General features: G+C 44.7%; 1 long non-coding RNA gene across 1 annotated transcript in view; it reads right to left on the reverse strand.

The window, feature by feature from the left end:
- Positions 1–149: 149 nt before the first annotated feature.
- The window catches only part of LOC310711197, a 132,188-nt gene continuing 107,443 nt past the window's right edge, over positions 150–24,894 (reverse strand). Inside the window, exon 3 of the long non-coding RNA XR_014528372.1 lies at positions 150–215. This is a non-coding gene — a long non-coding RNA (uncharacterized lncRNA). The remainder of the gene's footprint in view (positions 216–24,894) is intronic.

Here is a 24,894-nt window from a genome sequence, read left to right on the forward strand (position 1 = left end):
TCTGGTTGCAGAAGTGGAGGTGCCTTGAGGAGGGCCAGCAGCAGGCAGGAAGGACATGTTGCTATGACTTAGCCACTGGGTGCAGGCTGACATGGCTTGTCACCATTTTTTATAGATTTAACTATATATCGCCAAAGAAGCACTATCAGAACTACATGCCTCTTTGCCCTTGGGGCACGTTTCCCGATTGTATGAATCACATTGTTCGATGCCCCCTGTTGGTAGCAAAGAGAAGATAGTTGATATCACGACCCAGCATCTGCAGACACCCTTCCTCGCGTTACAAGTGTGGAGTGGAACCTTTGTCCCTCTGGTCAAGAGTGGAAGAGACTATCCTCTTCCACTGCAAACTGTACTCAGTGTTAGAGCATCTACCCTGCAGGCCAAAAGGCCCAAATTCAATCTACAATGGCATTCCCAGGTGTGCTTGCCGGGTCTCCTGTCCTAAACCTTGGAGATCTTTTGTTCCTCAGCGTGGACAATACTGAGCTATATGGACTGTCTCAGTATAAGACAGCTTCGTCTGTTTCTCTTTAAACCACCCCTTTATGAGAACCACAAAGACTAGGATTGTACTTGAGTTTGAGGGAAGGAATGTAGGCCTAGGTCCCTCATGCCTATGGTACCGCCTCTCCTGGTATGCCCCATGGAGGACCTTAAGTAAAGGTACCCCTGCCCGTATGGGCCAGTCGTGTCTGACTCTGGGGTTGTGCGCCCATCTCACTTAAGAGGCCGGGGGCCAGCGCTGTCCAAAGACACTTCCGGGTCACGTGGCCAGCGTGACAAGCTGCATCTGGCGAGCCAGCGCAGCACACGGAAACGCCGTTTACCTTCCTGCTAGTAAGCGGTCCCTATTTATCTACTTGCACCCGGGGGTGCTTTCGAACTGCTATAAGTTCAGCAGAAACAGTTGGGCCTGGTGAGCATTTAAGGTCCCCAACCCTAATCTGTGGGTTGCCATCTGATTGGATTTTATTGTTTGCATCTGGCGAGCCAGCGCAGCACACGGAAACGCTGTTTACCTTCCCGCCATAGCGGTACCTATTTATCTACTTGCACCCGGGGGTGCTTTCGAACTGCTAGGTTGGCAGGCGCTGGGACCGAGCAATGGGAGCGTACCCTGCCGCGGGGATTCGAACCGCCGACCTGACGATGGCAAGTCCTAGGCGCTGAGGTTTTACCCACAGCACCACCCGCGTCTCATGGAGGACTTTACGGTCCACAAATAACAACATTTTGAAGGTCCCAAGCCTCAAGGAGATTGGACTGGTCTTGACAAGGACCAGGGCCTTTTTGGCCAGGGCCCCGGCCTGGTGGAACACTGTGTCACAAAACACCAGGGCCTTGCAGGATTTGACTTCTCTCTGCAGGGCCTACAAGACGGAGCTGTTCTGCCAGGCCTTTGGTCAGGGTTCAGTCTGACTCCTCCTCCCCTTTCATAAGAACTTGCATGAAAGTGGCCTCCCAATTTTTCTCACAGACCCATATAAGTTCAGCAGAAACAGTTGGGCCTGGTGAGCATTTAAGGTCCCCAACCCTAATCTGTGGGTTGCCATCTGAGTGGATTTTATTTTGATCCTGATCTGATTTTAGGATGTATTTCAATTGTTTGCCTGATTTTATGTTAATGTGTTATACGTTTGATGTTAGCAGCTCTGAGCCTGGATTTGGCCAGGGAGGGCGGGGTATTATTATTAATAATAATAATAATAATAATAATAATAATAATAATAATAATAATAATCTCAGTGTTAGAACATCTGCTTTGCATGCAGAAGGTCCAAGGTACCAAAGACTGTGGTTTAAACCACTGAGCCTATTGGGCTTGCCAATCAGAAGGTTGGCATTTCAAATTCCTGTGACGGGATGAACTCCCGATGCTCTGTCCTGGCTCCTGCCAACCTAGCAGTTTGAAAGCACACCAGTGCAAGTAGATAAATAGGTACCACTGCAGAGGGAAGGTAAATGGCATTTCTGTGTGCTCTGGTTTCCATCACAGTGTTCCGTTGCACCAGAAGCAGTTTAGTCATGCTGGCCACATGACCCAGAAAGCTCTCTGTGGACAAATGCCAGTTTCCTTGGGCTGAAAAACGAGATGAGCCCCACAACCCCATAGTTGCCTTTGACTGGACCTAACCATCCAGGGGTCCTTTACCTTTACCTTTTACCTAATCCCTGGCATCTGCAGGTGGGGATAGAAAAGAGCCCTGACTGAACCCCTGGAGACCTACAACCAGTCAATTCATAGATAACATTGAAGAACGAATTGTTCGACTTGGCAGAGGGCAGCTTTCTATGAGTTGTTGAGATTTAGTTGTTATTGCCATTACCATAATTATTATTAATTATATTTATATCCTGCCCTTCCTCTGGGGCACCAAGCAAAACAAGAGATAAATGAATTAACTCATCTAACAACATCTGAAAACAATTTCAGTTCACATGCCACTGGTAGCAAGTGCTAGTCCTACTCAGAGAAGACCCTACTCAGAGTAGATTCCTTGCAGTTACTGGACCTAAGATAGCCATGCCTCTTAACTTCAATGAGTCTACTCTGAGGAAGACAAGCATTGGATACCACCCTGTGTCTTAGGAGATCTGAGAGGAGTCCCACTAGACAGCAAGCAAAGGCCCATCTGGTGCAGTATCCTGTTCCCAGTGTGGCCATCCAGAAGTCCACAAGAAGCCCACAAGCAGGACCTGAGCACATTGGAGGCCCCTTGGATGGCCATGTTCAGTTTGAAACAGCAAATGACAACTCCTTGGCAACAGGATGGAGACCCCTTGTTAATATCAGTTCCTGGGAATCCCAAGTGTCAGGGAGAGTGGCTGTTACCTTCAGGGCCTGCTTGTGGGCTTCTCCTTCAGTTGACTACTGTGAGAAGAGGATGCTGGACTAGATGGACCCCTGGCCTGATCCAGCTTCAGGGCTCTCCTTTTATTCTTCTACTTACCGTCTTGCCTTGGGCTGAATCCTCAGCCTGGACCTCATCCAGAGCTATAATGGACCAGATCAGCAGCACAGCAACAAAGAGGGTGATGGAGAACTTCATGATGGCTTCACGCTGGTCAATGGAGTGGAAGAGCTTCTCCTTTGGTCTGTTCTGTCCCAGGTGACGGCACCAGCTCTTTATATACCCTTTCCTTCATGAGCAAGGAAGAATCTGGGTTTGTGCCCAGCCACTCAGCTGGTTTGTTTGTTTTTAATCAGGAGTGGCTTGGGTTGTGATGTATTGTTGGCTTGGGAGCAGGAACAAAGTTATTTGGAACACCATTTACCACTGGTCTTGGCAGACATCTCTTTTCCACGTGGCCAGTTTCAGAGTTTGCTGGGGCCCTAATGGGTTATGAGGCTGTCATGGCTCAGATATTCCCTGGCCAATTAGGGGAAGAAAAACTGTACTGAACAGGGGGTTCCCTTCTATTTCCCCATCCCACAACATTTCCACTGCCACTAGGGTGATAATAACCTAAGAAATGCTCTGCTGGATCAGGCCAGTGGCCCATGCAGCTCTGCATCCCATCTTCACAGGGGCCAAGCCAGACCTGAGCACAAGAGCATTCTCTCTTCCTGGAAACCCAACAATTTATGTTTGGATGGGGGCTCAATTTTGTTGATGTAGATCAGCAAGTTAAGTAGAGGAGAATCTTTGGAGTTGGTTTTCAGGATGGTTCAGAAAAGGGCAGCCAAAATGTGGAAGGGAATAAAGTGACTCCCCTACAAGCAAAGGTTGCCTCATTTGAGACTTTTGGGTCCATAGAAAAAGTGAGTAAGAGGTGATGTCAGGGACTGGACAGTGAAGGAGGAATGGTGGAGACCACCTCCCCCTCCTCCTGAACTTTCCAGAGAAGAGGAAGTCAGTGGTCTGTGGGAGGGCATAGCTCAGAGGCAGAGGAGGAGAGAAGCTGGGAAATAATGGGAGAGGAGCAGGAAGAAGAAGAAGCACCAGGGGAGAGACAGCTGACAGACTCAGTATCTTTAGTAAGCATGCCAGACACCACCACCCCCAGAACCTGGAGGTCATTGAAAGTAGGAGAGCAGAGAGCTCAGAGGTAGAAGGCACAGATCAGCCACCGTAGGAATGACGTATAAGGGGAGAGATGGAGGGGTGGGGCTTAACTTGGAGAAATGCCATTATCTAAGAAAGATGGCATTGCTATCTCTCTCTCTGGGAATACAGTGGTAGCTCGGGTTACATACGCTTCAGGTTACATACGCTTCAGGTTACACACTCCACTAACCCAGAAATAGTGCTTCAGGTTAAGAACTTTGCTTCAGGATGAGAACAGAAATCGTGCTCCGGCAGTGTGGCAGCAGCAGGAGGCCCCATTAGCTAAAGTGGTGCTTCAGGTTAAGAACAGTTTCAGGTTAAGAACGGACCTCCAGAATGAATTAAGTACTTAACCTGAGGTACCACTGTATTGTATAAAAGACTTGGTAAGAACTCTCCTTGTTTCTCTCATACTTGGCTGCCTACTTTGGGAGGGATTGGATTCCCTGAAGCCTGACTGGTGACAATGATAGAAGCTTATAAAATTCCACATGGCATGGAGAAAATGAACAGAGGAAAGCTTTTCTCCCTCTCTGATAATACTAGAACTCATGGGCCTCCACTGAAGCTTAATTTTAATTAAGGTATGCAAGGGCTCTAGGGAGCTTCTCATTTGGGCTGAATAATTCATTAGAGGAATTTTAAATTAAGTGCACAAGGGTTCTGGGGAGCTTTTCATTTTGTGGGATTAATTGGCCAATCTTAATTAAAGTGCAAAAGGGGCTCCAGGGAGGTTTTCATCTTTGGTTCTCAGTTCATTTGGTTTATTGCAATTCAAAGTGCTTCTTGGCCCCAGGGTGCTTCTCCTCTTTGGCTAAGGTCATATAGATTTTGCTGAATATTTCATTTGTCTCATCTTAATTCCTAATTGTTTTGGCCTTTATCAACACACCTCTGCACCACTGGATCTCTGGGTTCTTATTCATTTTCCTCTGTAAGTTTTGCTCATAGCTGTCTACTTCTCGGAGGTACTCTTGTACTCATATTTATAGACCCAGGTCGGTGCTAAAGACTAGGCTTTTGCATCTAGATACCTTGGTTTGAGGTTTGGGTAGGCATCTTTGTTTTCCTTTAAAACTTGCTAGTGCAGACACTGCTGAACTATTTCGGTAATACTTCCGACTTACGTATTCAGGACAGGACCCGCCCTACTACTAGGCAATCCAAACCAGCCGGTGTAGACTTTACTGAACTATCTTATAAGGGTATTTGTCTCTAATTATGTCTGCTCAAGAGAACCAACAGACCCCCGCCGGATCTGGGTTGGCGCAGGGAAATCAGGAAGGGACCCAGGCCTTGGTAATGCCTTGTAACCTGCAGGCATTTGCCCAGTTCTTTTGAGGCGTTTTATAGACAATGCAAGTCTGCAGGCCAGTTGGCCTTGCCTCCTGTGCCGCCCTCGCAAGAATGCATCCCCGATGCCCCCCTTTGTGATTTGGATCGCCTCAGCACTTCAGCTGCCAGCGCGGCCACACTGAGGTTGAGCAATGATTCAGCAAACTGTCCCAACACGCGGTTGCAATCGTCCAGTGCAGGCAAGTCAAAAGGGGGTCAGAAGGGTGGTAAGGCTGGCAAGGCAAACGCTAGAGGCCCTAATACTACTAACCCCCACAAGGATATAGGCATCCCTAGACTTTTGCAGGATGCACCACCGCAAGCTGCTGCAGCAGAAGGCGCGTCAGGTTCCTCTTCTGATGAGGAGGCGCAGGAGCAACAGGGCGACCAGGTGACCAGCGTTCCAACACCGGTCCCAGGCGAGGGCCAAGCTGAAAGGGGAAGGAAAAAAGAAAGCATACCTCTAAGAAGAGCAAGAGAAGCAGACAGTTGGAGTCTGAGGAGGGATCAGGTACCTCATCTTCAGATACTGATAGCAACACACCTATGGAGGAGTACTGGGGTTGGGGGGAAGACAGCTCAGGGCTCCCCTTATAGGTGTAAGAAAGAAGGGCTAATTCATACCACGAGACCTTCAATGGTTCCCTGGAATGGAAGGATGGTGCTTTAGTCCAGGATGTAAAAACATCCACAAATTTATCAACTGATTTTATCCTGGGGAATCATTTGTCTCAAAGAAAGAGGACCAAAATACTTAACGGTGATTTCATTGACATATTTACTTTGTTGCCCCCAGCTAAGAAGACCAGGAAGGGGGAAAAGAAGTGTAGCTACGGCAAGTGGCATTATAGAACACCACGAGCCGAGCATAACTTTGAAAATTGGCTGGACGGGTACCAGGTGTTCATGGGTGTGGTCAGCGCAGCTTATCCTAAACGTGTGATGCATCTAATAGCTTACTTAGCACATGTCAGGAGGGCACGGGAATTAGCAGGGGAGACTGCTGCTCTAAATTATGATGAGGATTTCCGTAGAAACGCTTCTCTGTTATTATCTACACGTTGGGATTTGAGGGACCAAAATTATTGGATGGAGCACGTTGGTCCCTACGTAGAGAAGAAGTCCCAGGATTCGTCCAAATTTGGAAAGGCCAACTCAAAGCAGAGGTGGCTGTGCTGGGAATTCAACAAAGGGGTTTGTACGAGGCCTATCTGTAAGTATAGCCACGAGTGTGAAAAATGTCTCGGCAACCACCCAGCCACTGCTTGCATCAAAGGAAGGCAGGCCTTTTGGGGTGGGAGAGGCTTCTCCAACTAGGGTGCTAGGGGCTCCCATGGTGCTTCCTTCGGACCACAGCGTAACCAATAATAACTTGGAACTCGGCCTGGCCTTTTCTCCCATTAAGCTGACCCCTTTAAAAACTCTTTTAGCCCTCCACCCCAACAGGACAGCAGCACTATATCTTTGGGAAAGTTTTAGTTTAGGCTTTAGGATTCCACTCGCCTTTCCCCCCAGTTCAGGTGACCCACCAAATCAGAAATCAGTCAGAGAAATGCCCGAAGTTGCGCGCAATAAAATTTTCAATGAGATAAGAGCAGGGAGGGTTGCCGGTCCCTTTCTGGTCCCTCCCATAGAGGGTTTGCACATATCCCCATTAGGCATTGTCCCCAAAAAAGCGCCCGGTGAGTTTCACATGATTCACAACCTGTCCTACCCGAAAGGAGGGTCTGTCAATGATGCGATACCTCAAGCACTCTGCTCTGTGAGATATGCCTCCTTTGACCAAGCAGTCAAACTTATTCGCAAATTTGGAAAAGGCACGTTGCTGGCAAAATGCGATATCGAGTCTGCGTTTCGACTCCTGCCAGTCCACCCAGAGGATTTCCGGTGGCTGGGCTTTAAATTCGAGGGGGCATACTTCGTAGACAAGGCAATGCCCATGGGCTGCTGAGTAGCCTGCGCAGCCTTTGAGGCATTCAGTACCTTCTTGGACTGGGCACTTCGTTATAGAACAGGCTCGGAGGGTGTGTCACACTTCTTGGACGACTTTATCCTCATGGCTGATAATAGACAAAAGTGAGAGAAGAATGCCACCTATAAAGAACTTATAACTAAAACAGAACAAGGGAACAAACTTAGACCCTACGAAGAGATAAAAAACTTATTCACTGGCTGGTTGCAATACCACCAGGTGAATGATTTGTTAAAAGAAGATAAAAAGAAACTGGGCTTTGAAGACAAAAAATCTAAGTTCCACGTAGAGGTAGTTGAAGGTAAAAATAAAATACTGTCTAGGATATATGATATGCTACTGGAGTGGTACACAAAAGACGAGGAGGTGAAGGAGGCAATGATTAAATGGGCAATAGACATCGGCCATAATCTTGACGTTGAATGGTGGGAGGACCTTGCTCCTTTTCCATTTTGGGCTAACAACACACGGGCCGCTGTAGTGGCATACAGTACATAAATATCCTTTTTTGACACCTGGAAATTTCCGTCTGAATTATCTCCAACAAAAAGAACCCTTGTTTTTTTGGAAAGTACTTTTAAACATTTTTTTCAACTCATTATGGATTATTTCCCAATATTACAGCTCACCAACTCTAAAGTTAGATGACTCATTTCTTCTGTCTTGGAGGATGTGCCTCTCAATGGAACACGGTGCTGGTAATATCTGGTGTTGGCCATGTGGAAAGAACAGAGTTGATGAGGCTGAGGCATAACCCTTGGTTTTTCTTCCTGCTCCATATTTAATGGCCAAAACCTTTCCCGATCAGATACGCCCTTGAATGGGTGTCCTTGATCCCAGCTCAGTCCTGTACACCAACAAGTGGGGATATCTGGCCTGCACTCCACATCTGGCCTGCCACCATTTCCAGGGGCAGAGAATTGCATGCATCTGTGGATTAGATACAGAGAGCAAGGACATTTTTATTGGTGACACTGCATATTGACTGGAAGATGTGCATAATGCCCAGAGAATGTGCAAAAATTTCCTCAAGTATTTCTGCAGGCTCAGTTAGATATTATCTATTATGGCTTGGTCTCAGATCAGGCTCCTGGCAGTTTCTGCTGCTGCCCATGTGGAACTAACACAGATGATGGAAAATGGTATGCTCATTAATTTTCTTTCTGCTTCATAGACACTAAACCTGAATGACCAAAATTCTTCCTGATTAGATATCCCCCTCACATTGGTGGACTTTGATCTAGGTCATTATGAGCTCTTTGTGGGTTATGAGCTCTTTGTAATGTGTGTGGGCATTATTGCCTTGGAAAATGTTTAGTAGGGCCAGTTCTGGGGTGACTTTTAATACTTGCTTGGTTATTTTGAGGAGGCTCGAAGCCATCATCTAAGACAGGGCATTCTTTAAGGTGGTTCTTCCCTGCATAACCATTCAGGAACATCTTCCTGTGTACAGCCATCATGGAAAATATCAGCTGTCCTGCTTTCAAGCCTGGTGCTCTTCTGGTCTGTGATGAGAGCCACAAATGAAGCAGAAGCTCAGCCCAGGGGAATTTGAGTAGGAGGAGCAGCTGTTCTTCCAGGCACCAGAAATTTGGGGGAAAGAGCTGGAGGGCTGCACCCAATGTTCATGCTCCTCAGAGTAGATCCATTATAATGAATGCACGTCATGTGGAACCATTGATTATGCTGGTTGGAGCTCTTGGGAGGTGGAATCAAGCACAATCTGGAGGACCAATGGTTCCCATACTCTGGTGTAAAAGCTGCTGGGGTGGACATGATCGCTATCATGAGAATTGGGGTTGCTTGTGTGTAAACCTCCAGCTGTTCCAACTGCTTAGGGGTGGTTGCGTCTTTCCCTGGCTGAGCAGCCCTTTTGCGCAGCTGCCTCAGTCGCTGGTAGAATCCGTCAGTGGGTGTCTCCTAAATTTCCTCCAGCATAAGAATTCCTTAACGGACAACCTCCTCCTCGCCTCTCTGCGCGGAAGCCTTCTGCGCAGAGTGGGCGTGCCAAGTGGTGGTCCTCCACTCTCCTCACTGACTTCACTGGAAGAGTCTCGGAGCCTCCCCTCTGAAGTGCTCTCTGCCTCTCCCTTCTTCCTGGTGTCACCTGGAGTTCTTTCCCCAGAGGACGTTCTCTCTCTTCCCTTACTAGTTCCCTCTCCGGCAGAATCTGGGAGCCTAGCCTCTCCACTCTGCTTCGATGTCCGTTCCCTGACAATCGCCTATGGGTGTGGACCCAATAATTAGGTGGATGAAGGTGATCTCAGGGTGTCCCCCTCCTGAGTCAAAATGTGAGGTCAGTTGTTTTGTTTCCTTGTACAATGCTTAGAGACTATCAAAATGATGCAGTCTACAAACTATTCAAAACAACAACAACAAATTCCTCTTCAGTGTGACTAGCATCCTGCAAAGCCTCATGCCACTTTGTTTCTGAGCTTCACTGTGCTGCATAACACTATGCTCAGTTCCAGTAGTAGATAGGTAGCCGTGTTGGTCTGCCATAGTCAAAATAAAAAAATTCCTTCCAGTAGCACCTTAAAGCCCAACTAAGTTAGTTCTTGGATAGCACTATGCTCAGTGCTATTTTTCTAGAAAAAGAAGTGCCAGAACTCACAATGAAGTCACATTCTCTTAGAATGGCAATGGCACCAACCTGAGAGGTTTGGGAACCTTTCGGTTCCGGCTGAAAAAAAGCCCCATCTATGTTTGCCAAACTAAAATCTCTCTGTTCATCTAGATCCCTGGACTTTGCAAGAAGACAATGTGGTGCATTGGTTAGCGTGTTGGACTAGGTTCCTGGAAGACCAAGCTTCAAACCATGAAGCTCATTGGGTGACCCTGAGCCACTCATTGCCTCTCAGGCTTACCTACCTCACAGGGTTGTTGTGGGGATTAAATGAGGAGTGGCAGAACCATGTACACCATCTTCAGCTCCTTGGAGAAAAAGGTGGGATAGAAATGCAATAAAGAAAGAAAATAAAACAATTAGTAGCCACGGATGGCCTTTTGGTGGTATCCACTTTGAGTCCTTCTCAGAATAGAACCACCAAAATGAATGAACATGAGCAATTGGGTCCATCACCTTCAGTGGATACACTTTGAGTAGAACATAATTAGGCAGAAACCCTATTATCAATGAATTAGACTAATCCACTTTTCTTTTTGTTTGTTTGTTTTTTTAAGAATTTTTTTATTTTCAATGCAGAATCATAACAAAAATTACAAACATTGAATCCAAAACAATACTGTACAAACAAAAATCCCTGGAACATATAGAAAACAAAACAAACAAACAAAAACAAAAACAAAACAGAAAAGGGAAATGGGAAAAAAAACAAAGGAAACAAAACAAAACTAAACAAAAACGAAAAAGCACACATCTACAGAAAAAAAACATATCATTACGTACATAAACACAAATTGACTTTCTTCCTTTGTTCTAAGACCTCAAAAAATTTACTCTTACTGTATTGTTGTGTCTAATTAGATTACATCCACCTTGGTCCTTTTTATTTTTTTTACACCATTTTTCTTTTTCTTTAACCCTGTAAAGCATCATTCATTACATACCAATATACTAACTCCAGAACAAGATTTTTTCATATACTCTCTGGCACAACCCCATTCTTTTAATAATTTCTGGTCTGATTGTCCCCTTATGTAAGCTGTGAGTCTTGCCAGATTTATGTATTCACATAATTTAACTTGCCAATCTTTCACTGATGGAATTTTTCTGCCTTTCCAGTTTTTAGCTATAAGCATCCTGGCAGCTGTTGTTGCATAAAGGAATACTTTCCTTTGATTTTCGGGGATCTCATTTGTAATTAAACCTAAAAGGAATGCCTCCGGTTTTTTACTGAAAGATAATTTAAACATCTTTTTGAGTTCTTCATAGATTTCATTCCAGAATTGTTTAATAGGTCGGCATTCCCACCACATGTGAAACATTGTTCCTATTTCTTTTTTACATCTCCAACAGGTATTCGACTTTAATTTGTAAATTTTTGCCAATTTTACCGGAGTTAAGTACCATTGGTATACCATTTTCATAAAATTTTCTCTTATTGTATAACATGCCGTGAATTTAATATCATATTTCCATAATTTCTCCCATTGGTCCAGCCAAATTACATATCCTACATCGCATGCCCATTTAATCATAACTTCTTTTACTTCTTCATCCTTTAATTCCCATTCTAATAGTAAATTATACATTTTGGATATAATTTTTTTTGAGTTTTGTAGTAATACTTTTTGTAATTTTGATTCTTCTTTTTCAAATCCTATTACTTTATCCTGGTTGAATATTTGTGCAATTTGGTGATATTGTAACCATGTGGTACAGTATTGGGTCACCTCATCGTATGATCTTAGTTTTAATTGGCCCTGTTCTTCCTTTAGGAGCTGCTGGTATGTTGCCATTCTTCCTATAGTATTTATCTTTTTAATCGATATTACTTCTAGCGGTGAGACCCACCATGGGGTTTTTGGTTCTAACAACCTTCTATGTCTCACCCAGACCTTGTATAATGCATTTCTAATTACATGGCTTAGAAATTCTTTATGAACTGCCACTTTGTTATAAATTAGATAGGCATGACAACCATATCTGTTGTTCCATCCCTCCAAATCCAAAATGTCACTATTATCCAACTTGATACAATCCTTAATCCAAGTAAAGCATGCTGCATCGTAGTATAATCTCAGGTCTGGGAGTCCAAAACCTCCCCGCTCTTTTATGTCAGTTAGTAATTTATGTTTGATCCGTGGCTTTTTGCCTTGCCATATAAACTTTGTTAGGTCCGTTTTCCATTTTTTAAAACAATCATCTTTACCTATTATGGGAATCATTTGAAAAAGGAACAGAAGTTTTGGTAAGATATTCATTTTAATGGCCGAAATTCTACCCCAGAGTGTTAATTTCAATCTTGTCCAAGTTTCCATTTCTCTTTTTGTTTCTTCCCAATTTTTTTTTATAATTATCTTCAAACAAATTTATATTTTTCATTGTTATTTGTATACCTAAATATTTCACTTTTTTTAACAATTTGTAATCCAAATTTTTCTACCAGTTCCTTTTTCTCTTGATCTCCCATGTTTTTTACCATCAATTTCGTTTTTTCTTTATTCAAAGCAAAACCTGATACCCTTCCAAAGTTTCCCATTTTTTCTAGAACCTTTGCTAAGCTTTCCTTTGGGTTTTCCACCATTAAAACTAAATCATCTGCAAATGCCCTTATTTTGTATATTTTCTCTCCTAGGGATATTCCATTTATTTCTTGATCCAATCTGATTTCTTGATTTAATATTTCCAAAACCAAAATGAATAATAAAGGTGAAAGTGGGCACCCTTGTCTGGTGCCTTTCTGTATTTTAAAATAATCAGTCACATCATTATTTATTATTATATTTGCTTCTTGTTGTTCATAAATAGCTTTTAGCCCTCTTGTAATTTGGTCTCCCATGTCCATCTGGTCTAATAATAGTTTTAGAAATTTCCATGATACTTTGTCAAACGCCTTTTCCGCGTCCACAAAAACAAAGGCTACCTTCTTACTTGGTTTCATATCTAAATACTCGATCATATCAATCACTGTTCTTATATTATCACTCATTTTCCTGCCCGGCAAGAACCCTGCCTGCTCTTTATTTATACAATCCTGCAAAACTGTCTTTAATCTTGTTGCCAATATTTGTGCATAAATCTTGTAATCGTTATTTAATAATGATATTGGTCTATAATTAGTTATAAACTCTTTGTTTCGTCCTTGTTTTGGGATTACTACTATGTGCGCCTGTTTCCAGGTGTTGGGAATCTTCCCGTCTTCTAATATTCTATTTAAGAGTGTCTTCATAGGTGATAATAGTGGTTCCTCTAATTTTTTTGTAATGTATTGCGGTAAGACCATCTGGGCCTGGGGATTTTCCCAGTTTCATCTTAATTATCGCTTGATGAAGCTCTGTCGTGGTTATTGGGGAATTTAGCTCTTGAATCTTTTCTTTCTTAATTTTAGGTATATCCTTTCCACATAAATACTCTTTTATTTCAACCTCTGTCTCATTTCCTGCTTTATATAGCTTATTATAATATTTTGTAAAACACTTTTTAATTTCCTCAGGGTTATCTAAAGTTCTCTCCTCTTCCACTATTTTATCAATCAGTTTTTCCCTTTGTCTCTTTTTCAGTTGCCAGGCTAGCATCTTTCCGGGTTTAATTGCAAATTTGAACGACCTTTGTTTCATCCATTTGACATTGTCCTCAATTTCGCTATTTAATATTGCTGAAGCCTGGGTTTGTAATATTTTTAGTTTTTGGTTTATTAATTCATTTTTTGGTTGTTTTGCTAATAATTTTTCATTTATTCCTATTTCTTTCCTTATTTGTTCTAGTTTTTGCTCTCTGTTTCTTTTCCTTATTGCACTTTGTTGTATGTAAAAGCCTCTTATAAAAGCTTTACTTGCATCCCATATTGTCCTGAAGTCTGTATCCTGTTCTTTATTTAATTCAAAAAATTCTCTCAATAGTTCTTGCGCTTTTTTCACAATCTTTTTGTCATTTAATAGTCTTTCATTAAGTCTCCATCTTTTATTAGTTTTCTTGTGTTCCTTTAATTCTAATGTGACTGGGTTGTGATCTGTAATAATTTTGGTCTGTATTTCTGCTTTTTTAATTTTAGTTGTTATTTGATACCCATATGCTGTCAATTCTGCCGGCTGATTTTTTAACTTCCGAGAAATGTGTATGCTGTCTTTCTCCTCGGTTTTTATATCTCCATGTATCAATCAAATTTAAGTTTTCTACCATCTGAAAGAAGGTGTCTGGGAGTCCGCCTTTTTTTGATTTTCTTTCTCTCTCTGTCCTATCTAATTCTATTGATATGACACCATTTAGGTCTCCCATCAAAATAATTTCCTCTTCTATAAATGCCAGTAAATTAGCTTCTAGTTTTCTGAAAAATTCTGTTTTGTTACCATTCGGTGCATAAACTCCTACTATAATTAAATGTTCTTTACCTTTTGTTATTTTTACCCCTAGTAATCGACCCTCATCATCTTTAAAGATTTTTTTTTGCATCTAGTTTAGGGAGAAAAAGGTGGGATAGAAATGCAATAAATAAAGAAAATAAAACAATCAGTAGCCATGGATGGCCTTTTGGTGGTATCCACTGTGAGTCCTTCTCAGAATAGAACCACCAAAATGAATGAACATGAGCAATTGGGTCCATCACCTTCAGTGGATACACTTTGAGAAGAACATAATTAGGCAGAAACCCTATTATCAATGAATTAGACTAATCCACTTTTCATGCCGTCCAAGCTGGTGACTATCAGTACCTTTTGTGGGACTGAGGGCCATAGTTGACCTATACTGTTTATTTCCTTTGTCCTGAATCTTCTGGCATTCAGCTTCATTGGACAGCCCTGACTCCGTTCTAGCATTATGAGAGAAGACTGTCCATAAAAATGGAAAGCTGAATGTCTGTATGTTATGATGAGGACATTGTCTCAATGTTCTGAACATAGTAGTAAATAATCTGTGGACACAAGAAGAGCCTGGCTGCTGGATCAGGCCAAAGTTCCTAAATTATTAGCATAGGGACACAATAATGGCCATGCTACATCTGAGCTTCAGCAATCAGCTCAGACCTCTTTACATGCTGAGCTTCTGAGGGAGACTGAGGGAAGAACCATAGGCCTGATTCCCTAGCTCCTCCCAAGGTGAGCTAAGCCTGGCAGGACAGCTTACTCAGTGGTCTTAACCCCTTTATGCCTTAAGTAGACTTAAGCATATTGGTTATATGAGGCTGGTTAGCCCACAGAACTTCGCAGCCAAGAGGGAGTGTAAGGAAGGGGACTATCTTTCAGATATTTGGAGCATGACTCCTTTAGGGCTTTAAACATAAATAGAAGTACACTGAATTGAGCCTGGAATCAAAGGGGCAACCGATGCATCTGGTTTATATGTGATGAAAATGGAACTCCTGCTAGTAATCTGGCTGATATATTATGAATCAACGGAAGTTTCTGAGTTGTCTTCAAGGGCAGCCCCATTTTGCAGAGGTCCACCTGGAAGTTACCAGAACATGGAGCACAGAGGTCAAGTCATCTGTGTCCAAAAGGGGCCATAGCTGGTGAACCAGTTGGAGCTGGAAAAAAGCACTCCTTGCCAAGGCCACCTGAGCCTCCAATGACAATCACAGCTCAGTGGGGCAGCCCTAGTGAATAAACCTCTTCTGCTTGAAACTCAACTGACGTGACATTAATCCCAGGTAAAAACAGACACAGAGAAATGCTGGGTGACCTTTATTTTTTTGAGTGGGCCATTGCAATTGATGCCTCAGTGCTGGGTTCCTTCTGCATGGAGAGAAATTAGTGGTGATGGGCTGATGTTTGAAGACCTTGTGCTGAACCTCTGAGCATCTTTGGGAGGAGGGAGCGGTCGGAGGTTAGATCAAAATGAACTGGAGCATCGCAGGGTCTGGTTGCAGAAGTGGAGGTGCCTTGAGGAGGGCCAGCAGCAGGCAGGAAGGACATGTTGCTATGACTTAGCCACTGGATGCAGGCTGACATGGCTTGTCACCATTTTTTATAGATTTAACTATATATCGCCAAAGAAGCACTATCAGAACTACATGCCTCTTTGCCCTTGGGGCATGTTTCCCGATTGTATGAATCACATTGTTCGATGCCCCCTGTTGGTAGCAAAGAGAAGATAGTTGATATCACGACCCAGCATCTGCAGACACCCTTCCTCGCGTTACAAGTGTGGAGTGGAACCTTTGTCCCTCTGGTCAAGAGTGGAAGAGACTATCCTCTTCCACTGCAAACTGTACTCAGTGTTAGAGCATCTACCCTGCAGGCCAAAAGGCCCAAATTCAATCTACAATGGCATTCCCAGGTGTGCTTGCCGGGTCTCCTGTCCTAAACCTTGGAGATCTTTTGTTCCTCAGCGTGGACAATACTGAGCTATATGGACTGTCTCAGTATAAGACAGCTTCGTCTGTTTCTCTTTAAACCACCCCTTTATGAGAACCACAAAGACTAGGATTGTACTTGAGTTTGAGGGAAGGAATGTAGGCCTAGGTCCCTCATGCCTATGGGACCGCCTCTCCTGGTATGCCCCATGGAGGACCTTAAGTAAAGGTACCCCTGCCCGTATGGGCCAGTCGTGTCTGACTCTGGGGTTGTGCGCCCATCTCACTTAAGAGGCCGGGGGCCAGCGCTGTCCGAAGACACTTCCGGGTCACGTGGCCAGCGTGACAAGCTGCATCTGGCGAGCCAGCGCAGCACACGGAAACGCCGTTTACCTTCCTGCTAGTAAGCGGTCCCTATTTATCTACTTGCACCCGGGGGTGCTTTCGAACTGCTATAAGTTCAGCAGAAACAGTTGGGCCTGGTGAGCATTTAAGGTCCCCAACCCTAATCTGTGGGTTGCCATCTGATTGGATTTTATTTTGATCCTGATCTGATTTTAGGATATATTTCAATTGTTTGCCTCATTTTATGTTAAGGTGTTATATGTTAATGTGTTATACGTTTGATGTTAGCCGCTCTGAGTCTGGATTTGGCCAGGGAGGGCGGGGTATAAATAATAATAATAATAATAATAATAATAATAATAATAATAATAATAATATCTCAGTGTTAGAACATCTGCTTTGCATGCAGAAGCTCCAAGGTACCAAAGACTGTGGTGTCTAAACCACTGAGCCTATTGGGCTTGCCAATCAGAAGGTTGGCATTTCAAATTCCTGTGACGGGATGAACTCCCGATGCTCTGTCCTGGCTCCTGCCAACCTAGCAGTTTGAAAGCACACCAGTGCAAGTAGATAAATAGGTACCACTACGGAGGGAAGGTAAATGGCATTTCTGTGTGCTCTGGTTTCCATCACAGTGTTCCGTTGCACCAGAAGCAGTTTAGTCATGCTGGCCACATGACCCAGAAAGCTCTCTGTGGACAAATGCCAGTTCCCTTGGGCTGAAAAACGAGATGAGCCCCACAACCCCATAGTTGCCTTTGACTGGGCCTAACCATCCAGGGGTCCTTTACCTTTACCTTTTACCTAATCCCTGGCATCTGCAGGTGGGGATAGAAAAGAGCCCTGACTGAACCCCTGGAGAGCTACAACCAGTCAATTCATAGATAACATTGAAGAACCAATTGTTCGACTTGGCAGAGGGCAGCTTTCTATGAGTTGTTGAAATTTAGTTGTTATTACCATTACCATAATTATTATTAATTATATTTATATCCTGCCCTTCCTCTGGGGCACCAAACAAAACAAGAGATAAATGAATTAACTCATCTAACAACATCTGAAAACAATTTCAGTTCAGATGCCACTGGTAGCAAGTGCTAGTCCTACTCAGAGAAGACCCTACCAAGAGGAGATTCCTTGCAGTTACTGGACCTAAGATAGCCATGCCTCTTAACTTCAATGAGTCTACTCTGAGGAAGACAAGCATTGGATACCACCCTGTGTCTTAGGAGATCTGAGAGGAGTCCCACTAGACAGCAAGCAAAGGCCCATCTGGTGCAGTATCCTGTTCCCAGTGTGGCCATCCAGAAGTCCACAAGAAGCCCACAAGCAGGACCTGAGCACATTGGAGGCCCCTTGGATGGCCATGTACAGTTTGAAACAGCAAATGACAACTCCTTGGCAACAGGATGGAGACCCCTTGTTAATATCAGTTCCTGGGAATCCCAAGTGTCAGGGAGAGTGGCTGTTACCTTCAGGGCCTGCTTGTGGGCTTCTCCTTCAGTTGACTACTGTGAGAAGAGGATGCTGGACTAGATGGACCCCTGGCCTGATCCAGCTTCAGGGCTCTCCTTATATTCTTCTACTTACCGTCTTGCTTTGGGCTGAATCCTCAGCCTGGACCTCATCCAGAGCTATAATGGACCAGATCAGCAGCACAGCAACAAAGAGGGTGATGGAGAACTTCATGATGGCTTCACGCTGGTCAATGGAGTGGAAGAGCTTCTCCTTTGGTCTGTTCTGTCCCAGGTGACGGCACCAGCTCTTTATATACCCTTTCCTTCATGAGCAAGGAAGAATCTGGGTTTGTGCCCAGCCACTCAGCTGGTTTGTTTGTTTTTAATCAGGAGTGGCTTGGGTTGTGATGTATTGTTGGCTTGGGAGCAGGAACAAAGTTATTTGGAACACCATTTACCACTGGTCTTGGCAGACATCTCTTTCCACGTGGCCAGTTTCAGAGTTTGCTGGGGCCCTAATGGGTTATGAGGCTGTCATGGCTCAGATATTCCCTGGCCAATTAGGGGAAGAAAAACTGTACTGAACAGGGGGTTCCCTTCTATTTCCCCATCCCACAACATTTCCACTGCCACTAGGGTGATAATAACCTAAGAAATGCTCTGCTGGATCAGGCCAGTGGCCCATGCAGCTCTGCATCCCATCTTCACAGGGGCCAAGCCAGACCTGAGCACAAGAGCATTCTCTCTTCCTGGAAACCCAACAATTTATGTTTGGATGGGGGCTCAATTTTGTTGATGTAGATCAGCAAGTTAAGTAGAGGAGAATCTTTGGAGTTGGTTTTCAGGATGGTTCAGAAAAGGGCAGCCAAAATGTGGAAGGGAATAAAGTGACTCCCCTACAAGCAAAGGTTGCCTCATTTGAGACTTTTGGGTCCATAGAAAAAGTGAGTAAGAGGTGATGTCAGGGACTGGACAGTGAAGGAGGAATGGTGGAGACCACCTCCCCCTCCTCCTGAACTTTCCAGAGAAGAGGAAGTCAGTGGTCTGTGGGAGGGCATAGCTCAGAGGCAGAGGAGGAGAGAAGCTGGGAAATAATGGGAGAGGAGCAGGAAGAAGAAGAAGCACCAGGGGAGAGACAGCTGACAGACTCAGTATCTTTAGTAAGCATGCCAGACACCACCACCCCCAGAACCTGGAGGTCATTGAAAGTAGGAGAGCAGAGAGCTCAGAGGTAGAAGGCACAGATCAGCCACCGTAGGAATGACGTATAAGGGGAGAGATGGAGGGGTGGGGCTTAACTTGGAGAAATGCCATTATCTAAGAAAGATGGCATTGCTATCTCTCTCTCTGGGAATACAGTGGTAGCTCGGGTTACATACGCTTCAGGTTACATACGCTTCAGGTTACACACTCCACTAACCCAGAAATAGTGCTTCAGGTTAAGAACTTTGCTTCAGGATGAGAACAGAAATCGTGCTCCGGCAGTGTGGCAGCAGCAGGAGGCCCCATTAGCTAAAGTGGTGCTTCAGGTTAAGAACAGTTTCAGGTTAAGAACGGACCTCCAGAATGAATTAAGTACTTAACCTGAGGTACCACTGTATTGTATAAAAGACTTGGTAAGAACTCTCCTTGTTTCTCTTATACTTGGCTGCCTACTTTGGGAGGGATTGGATTCCCTGAAGCCTGACTGGTGACAATGATAGAAGCTTATAAAATTCCACATGGCATGGAGAAAATGAACAGAGGAAAGCTTTTCTCCCTCTCTGATAATACTAGAACTCATGGGCCTCCACTGAAGCTTAATTTTAATTAAGGTATGCAAGGGCTCTAGGGAGCTTCTCATTTGGGCTGAATAATTCATTAGAGGAATTTTAAATTAAGTGCACAAGGGTTCTGGGGAGCTTTTCATTTTGTGGGATTAATTGGCCAATCTTAATTAAAGTGCAAAAGGGGCTCCAGGGAGGTTTTCATCTTTGGTTCTCAGTTCATTTGGTTTATTGCAATTCAAAGTGCTTCTTGGCCCCAGGGTGCTTCTCCTCTTTGGCTAAGGTCATATAGATTTTGCTGAATATTTCATTTGTCTCATCTTAATTCCTAATTGTTTTGGCCTTTATCAACACACCTCTGCACCACTGGATCTCTGGGTTCTTATTCATTTTCCTCTGTAAGTTTTGCTCATAGCTGTCTACTTCTCGGAGGTACTCTTGTACTCATATTTATAGACCCAGGTCGGTGCTAAAGACTAGGCTTTTGCATCTAGATACCTTGGTTTGAGGTTTGGGTAGGCATCTTTGTTTTCCTTTAAAACTTGCTAGTGCAGACACTGCTGAACTATTTCGGTAATACTTCCGACTTACGTATTCAGGACAGGACCCGCCCTACTACTAGGCAATCCAAACCAGCCGGTGTAGACTTTACTGAACTATCTTATAAGGGTATTTGTCTATAATTATGTCTGCTCAAGAGAACCAACAGACCCCTGCCGGATCTGGGTTGGCGCAGGGAAATCAGGAAGGGACCCAGGCCTTGGTAATGCCTTGTAACCTGCAGGCATTTGCCCAGTTCTTTTGAGGCGTTTTATAGACAATGCAAGCCTGCAGGCCAGTTGGCCTTGCCTCCTGTGCCGCCCTCGCAAGAATGCATCCCCGATGCCCCCCTTTGTGATTTGGATCGCCTCAGCACTTCAGCTGCCAGCGCGGCCACACTGAGGTTGAGCAATGATTCAGCAAACTGTCCCAACACGCGGTCGCAATCGTCCAGTGCAGGCAAGTCAAAAGGGGGTCAGAAGGGTGGTAAGGCTGGCAAGGCAAACGCTAGAAGCCCTAATACTACTAACCCCCACAAGGATATAGGCATCCCTAGACTTTTGCAGGATGCACCACCGCAAGCTGCTGCAGCAGAAGGCGCGTCAGGTTCCTCTTCTGATGAGGAGGCGCAGGAGCAACAGGGCGACCAGGTGACCAGCGTTCCAACACCGGTCCCAGGCGAGGGCCAAGCTGAAAGGGGAAGGAAAAAAGAAAGCATACCTCTAAGAAGAGCAAGAGAAGCAGACAGTTGGAGTCTGAGGAGGGATCAGGTACCTCATCATCAGATACTGATAGCAACACACCTATGGAGGAGTACTGGGGTTGGGGGGAAGACAGCTCAGGGCTCCCCTTATAGGTGTAAGAAAGAAGGGCTAATTCATACCACGAGTCCTTCAATGGTTCCCTGGAATGGAAGGATGGTGCTTTAGTCCAGGATGTAAAAACATCCACAAATTTATCAACTGATTTTATCCTGGGGAATCATTTGTCTCAAAGAAAGAGGACCAAAATACTTAACGGTGATTTCATTGACATATTTACTTTGTTGCCCCCAGCTAAGATGACCGGGAAGGGGGAAAAGAAGTGTAGCTACGGCAAGTGGCATTATAGAACACCACGAGCCGAGCATAACTTTGAAAATTGGCTGGACGGGTACCAGGTGTTCATGGGTGTGGTCAGTGCAGCTTATCCTAAACGTGTGATGCATCTAATAGCTTACTTAGCACATGTCAGGAGGGCACGGGAATTAGCAGGGGAGACTGCTGCTCTAAATTATGATGAGGATTTCCGTAGAAACGCTTCTCTGTTATCATCAACACGTTGGGATTTGAGGGACCAAAATTATTGGATGGAGCACGTTGGTCCCTACGTAGAGAAGAAGTCCCAGGATTCGTCCAAATTTGGAAAGGCCAACTCAAAGCAGAGGTGGCTGTGCTGGGAATTCAACAAAGGGGTTTGTACAAGGTCTATCTGTAAGTATAGCCACGAGTGTGAAAAATGTCTCGGCAACCACCCAGCCACTGCTTGCATCAAAGGAAGGCAGGCCTTTTGGGGCGGGAGAGGCTTCTCCAACTAGGGTGCTAGGGGCTCCCATGGTGCTTCCTTCGGACCACAGCGTAACCAATAATAACTTGGAACTCGGCCTGGCCTTTTCTCCCATTAAGCTGACCCCTTTAAAAACTCTTTTAGCCCTCCACCCCAACAGGACAGCAGTACTATATCTTTGGGAAAGTTTTAGTTTAGGCTTTAGGATTCCACTCGCCTTTCCCCCCAGTTCAGGTGACCCACCAAATCAGAAATCAGTCAGAGAAATGCCCGAAGTTGCGCACAATAAAATTTTCAATGAGATAAGAGCAGGGAGGGTTGCCGGTCCCTTTCTGGTCCCTCCCATAGAGGGTTTGCACATATCCCCATTAGGCATTGTCCCCAAAAAAGCGCCCGGTGAGTTTCGCATGATTCACAACCTGTCCTACCCGAAAAGAGGGTCTGTCAATGATGCGATGCCTCAAGAACTCTGCTCTGTGAGATATGCCTCCTTTGACCAAGCAGTCAAACTTATTCGCAAATTTGGAAAAGGCGCGTTGCTGGCAAAATGCGATATCGAGTCTGCGTTTCGACTCCTGCCAGTCCACCCAGAGGATTTCCGGTGGCTGGGCTTTAAATTCGAGGGGGCATACTTCGTAGACAAGGCAATGCCCATGGGCTGCTGAGTAGCCTGCGCAGCCTTTGAGGCATTCAGTACCTTCTTGGACTGGGCACTTCGTTATAGAACAGGCTCGGAGGGTGTGTCACACTTCTTGGACGACTTTATCCTCATGGCTGATAATAGACAAAAGTGAGAGAAGAATGCCACCTATAAAGAACTTATAACTAAAACAGAACAAGGGAACAAACTTAGACCCTACGAAGAGATAAAAAACTTATTCACTGGCTGGTTGCAATACCACCAGGTGAATGATTTGTTAAAAGAAGATAAAAAGAAACTGGGCTTTGAAGACAAAAAATCTAAGTTCCACGTAGAGGTAGTTGAAGGTAAAAATAAAATACTGTCTAGGATATATGATATGCTACTGGAGTGGTACACAAAAGACGAGGAGGTGAAGGAAGCAATGATTAAATGGGCAATAGACATCGGCCATAATCTTGACGTTGAATGGTGGGAGGACCTTGCTCCTTTTCCATTTTGGGCTAACAACACACGGGCCGCTGTAGTGGCATACAGTACATAAATATCCTTTTTTGACACCTGGAAATTTCCGTCTGAATTATCTCCAACAAAAAGAACCCTTGTTTTTTTGGAAAGTACTTTTAAACATTTTTTTCAACTCATTATGGATTATTTCCCAATATTACAGCTCACCAACTCTAAAGTTAGATGACTCATTTCTTCTGTCTTGGAGGATGTGCCTCTCAATGGAACACGGTGCTGGTAATATCTGGTGTTGGCCATGTGGAAAGAACAGAGTTGATGAGGCTGAGGCATAACCCTTGGTTTTTCTTCCTGCTCCATATTTAATGGCCAAAACCTTTCCCGATCAGATACGCCCTTGAATGGGTGTCCTTGATCCCAGCTCAGTCCTGTACACCAACAAGTGGGGATATCTGGCCTGCACTCCACATCTGGCCTGCCACCATTTCCAGGGGCAGAGAATTGCATGCATCTGTGGATTAGATACAGAGAGCAAGGACATTTTTATTGGTGACACTGCATATTGACTGGAAGATGTGCATAATGCCCAGAGAATGTGCAAAAATTTCCTCAAGTATTTCTGCAGGCTCAGTTAGATATTATCTATTATGGCTTGGTCTCAGATCAGGCTCCTGGCAGTTTCTGCTGCTGCCCATGTGGAACTAACACAGATGATGGAAAATGGTATGCTCATTAATTTTCTTTCTGCTTCATAGACACTAAACCTGAATGACCAAAATTCTTCCTGATTAGATATCCCCCTCACATTGGTGGACTTTGATCTAGGTCATTATGAGCTCTTTGTGGGTTATGAGCTCTTTGTAATGTGTGTGGGCATTATTGCCTTGGAAAATGTTTAGTAGGGCCAGTTCTGGGGTGACTTTTAATACTTGCTTGGTTATTTTGAGGAGGCTCGAAGCCATCATCTAAGACAGGGCATTCTTTAAGGTGGTTCTTCCCTGCATAACCATTCAGGAACATCTTCCTGTGTACAGCCATCATGGAAAATATCAGCTGTCCTGCTTTCAAGCCTGGTGCTCTTCTGGTCTGTGATGAGAGCCACAAATGAAGCAGAAGCTCAGCCCAGGGGAATTTGAGTAGAAGGAGCAGCTGTTCTTCCAGGCACCAGAAATTTGGGGGAAAGAGCTGGAGGGCTGCACCCAATGTTCATGCTCCTCAGAGTAGATCCATTATAATGAATGCACGTCATGTGGAACCATTGATTATGCTGGTTGGAGCTCTTGGGAGGTGGAATCAAGCACAATCTGGAGGACCAATGGTTCCCATACTCTGGTGTAAAAGCTGCTGGGGTGGACATGATCGCTATCATGAGAATTGGGGTTGCTTGTGTGTAAACCTCCAGCTGTTCCAACTGCTTAGGGGTGGTTGCGTCTTTCTCTGGCTGAGCAGCCCTTTTGCGCGGCTGCCTCAGTCGCTGGTAGAATCCGTCAGTGGGTGTCTCCTAAATTTCCTCCAGCATAAGAATTCCTTAACGGACAACCTCCTCCTCGCCTCTCTGCGCGGAAGCCTTCTGCGCAGAGTGGGCGTGCCAAGTGGTGGTCCTCCACTCTCCTCACTGACTTCACTGGAAGAGTCTCGGAGCCTCCCCTCTGAAGTGCTCTCTGCCTCTCCCTTCTTCCTGGTGTCACCTGGACTTCTTTCCCCAGAGGACGTTCTCTCTCTCCCCTTACTAGTTCCCTCTCCGGCAGAATCTGGGAGCCTAGCCTCTCCACTCTGCTTCGATGTCCGTTCCCTGACAATCGCCTATGGGTGTGGACCCAATAATTAGGTGGATGAAGGTGATCTCAGGGTGTCCCCCTCCT

Source organism: Podarcis liolepis, assembly GCF_965112155.1.
Source record: "Podarcis liolepis genome assembly, chromosome: 7".
Lineage (NCBI taxonomy): Eukaryota > Metazoa > Chordata > Lepidosauria > Squamata > Lacertidae > Podarcis > Podarcis liolepis.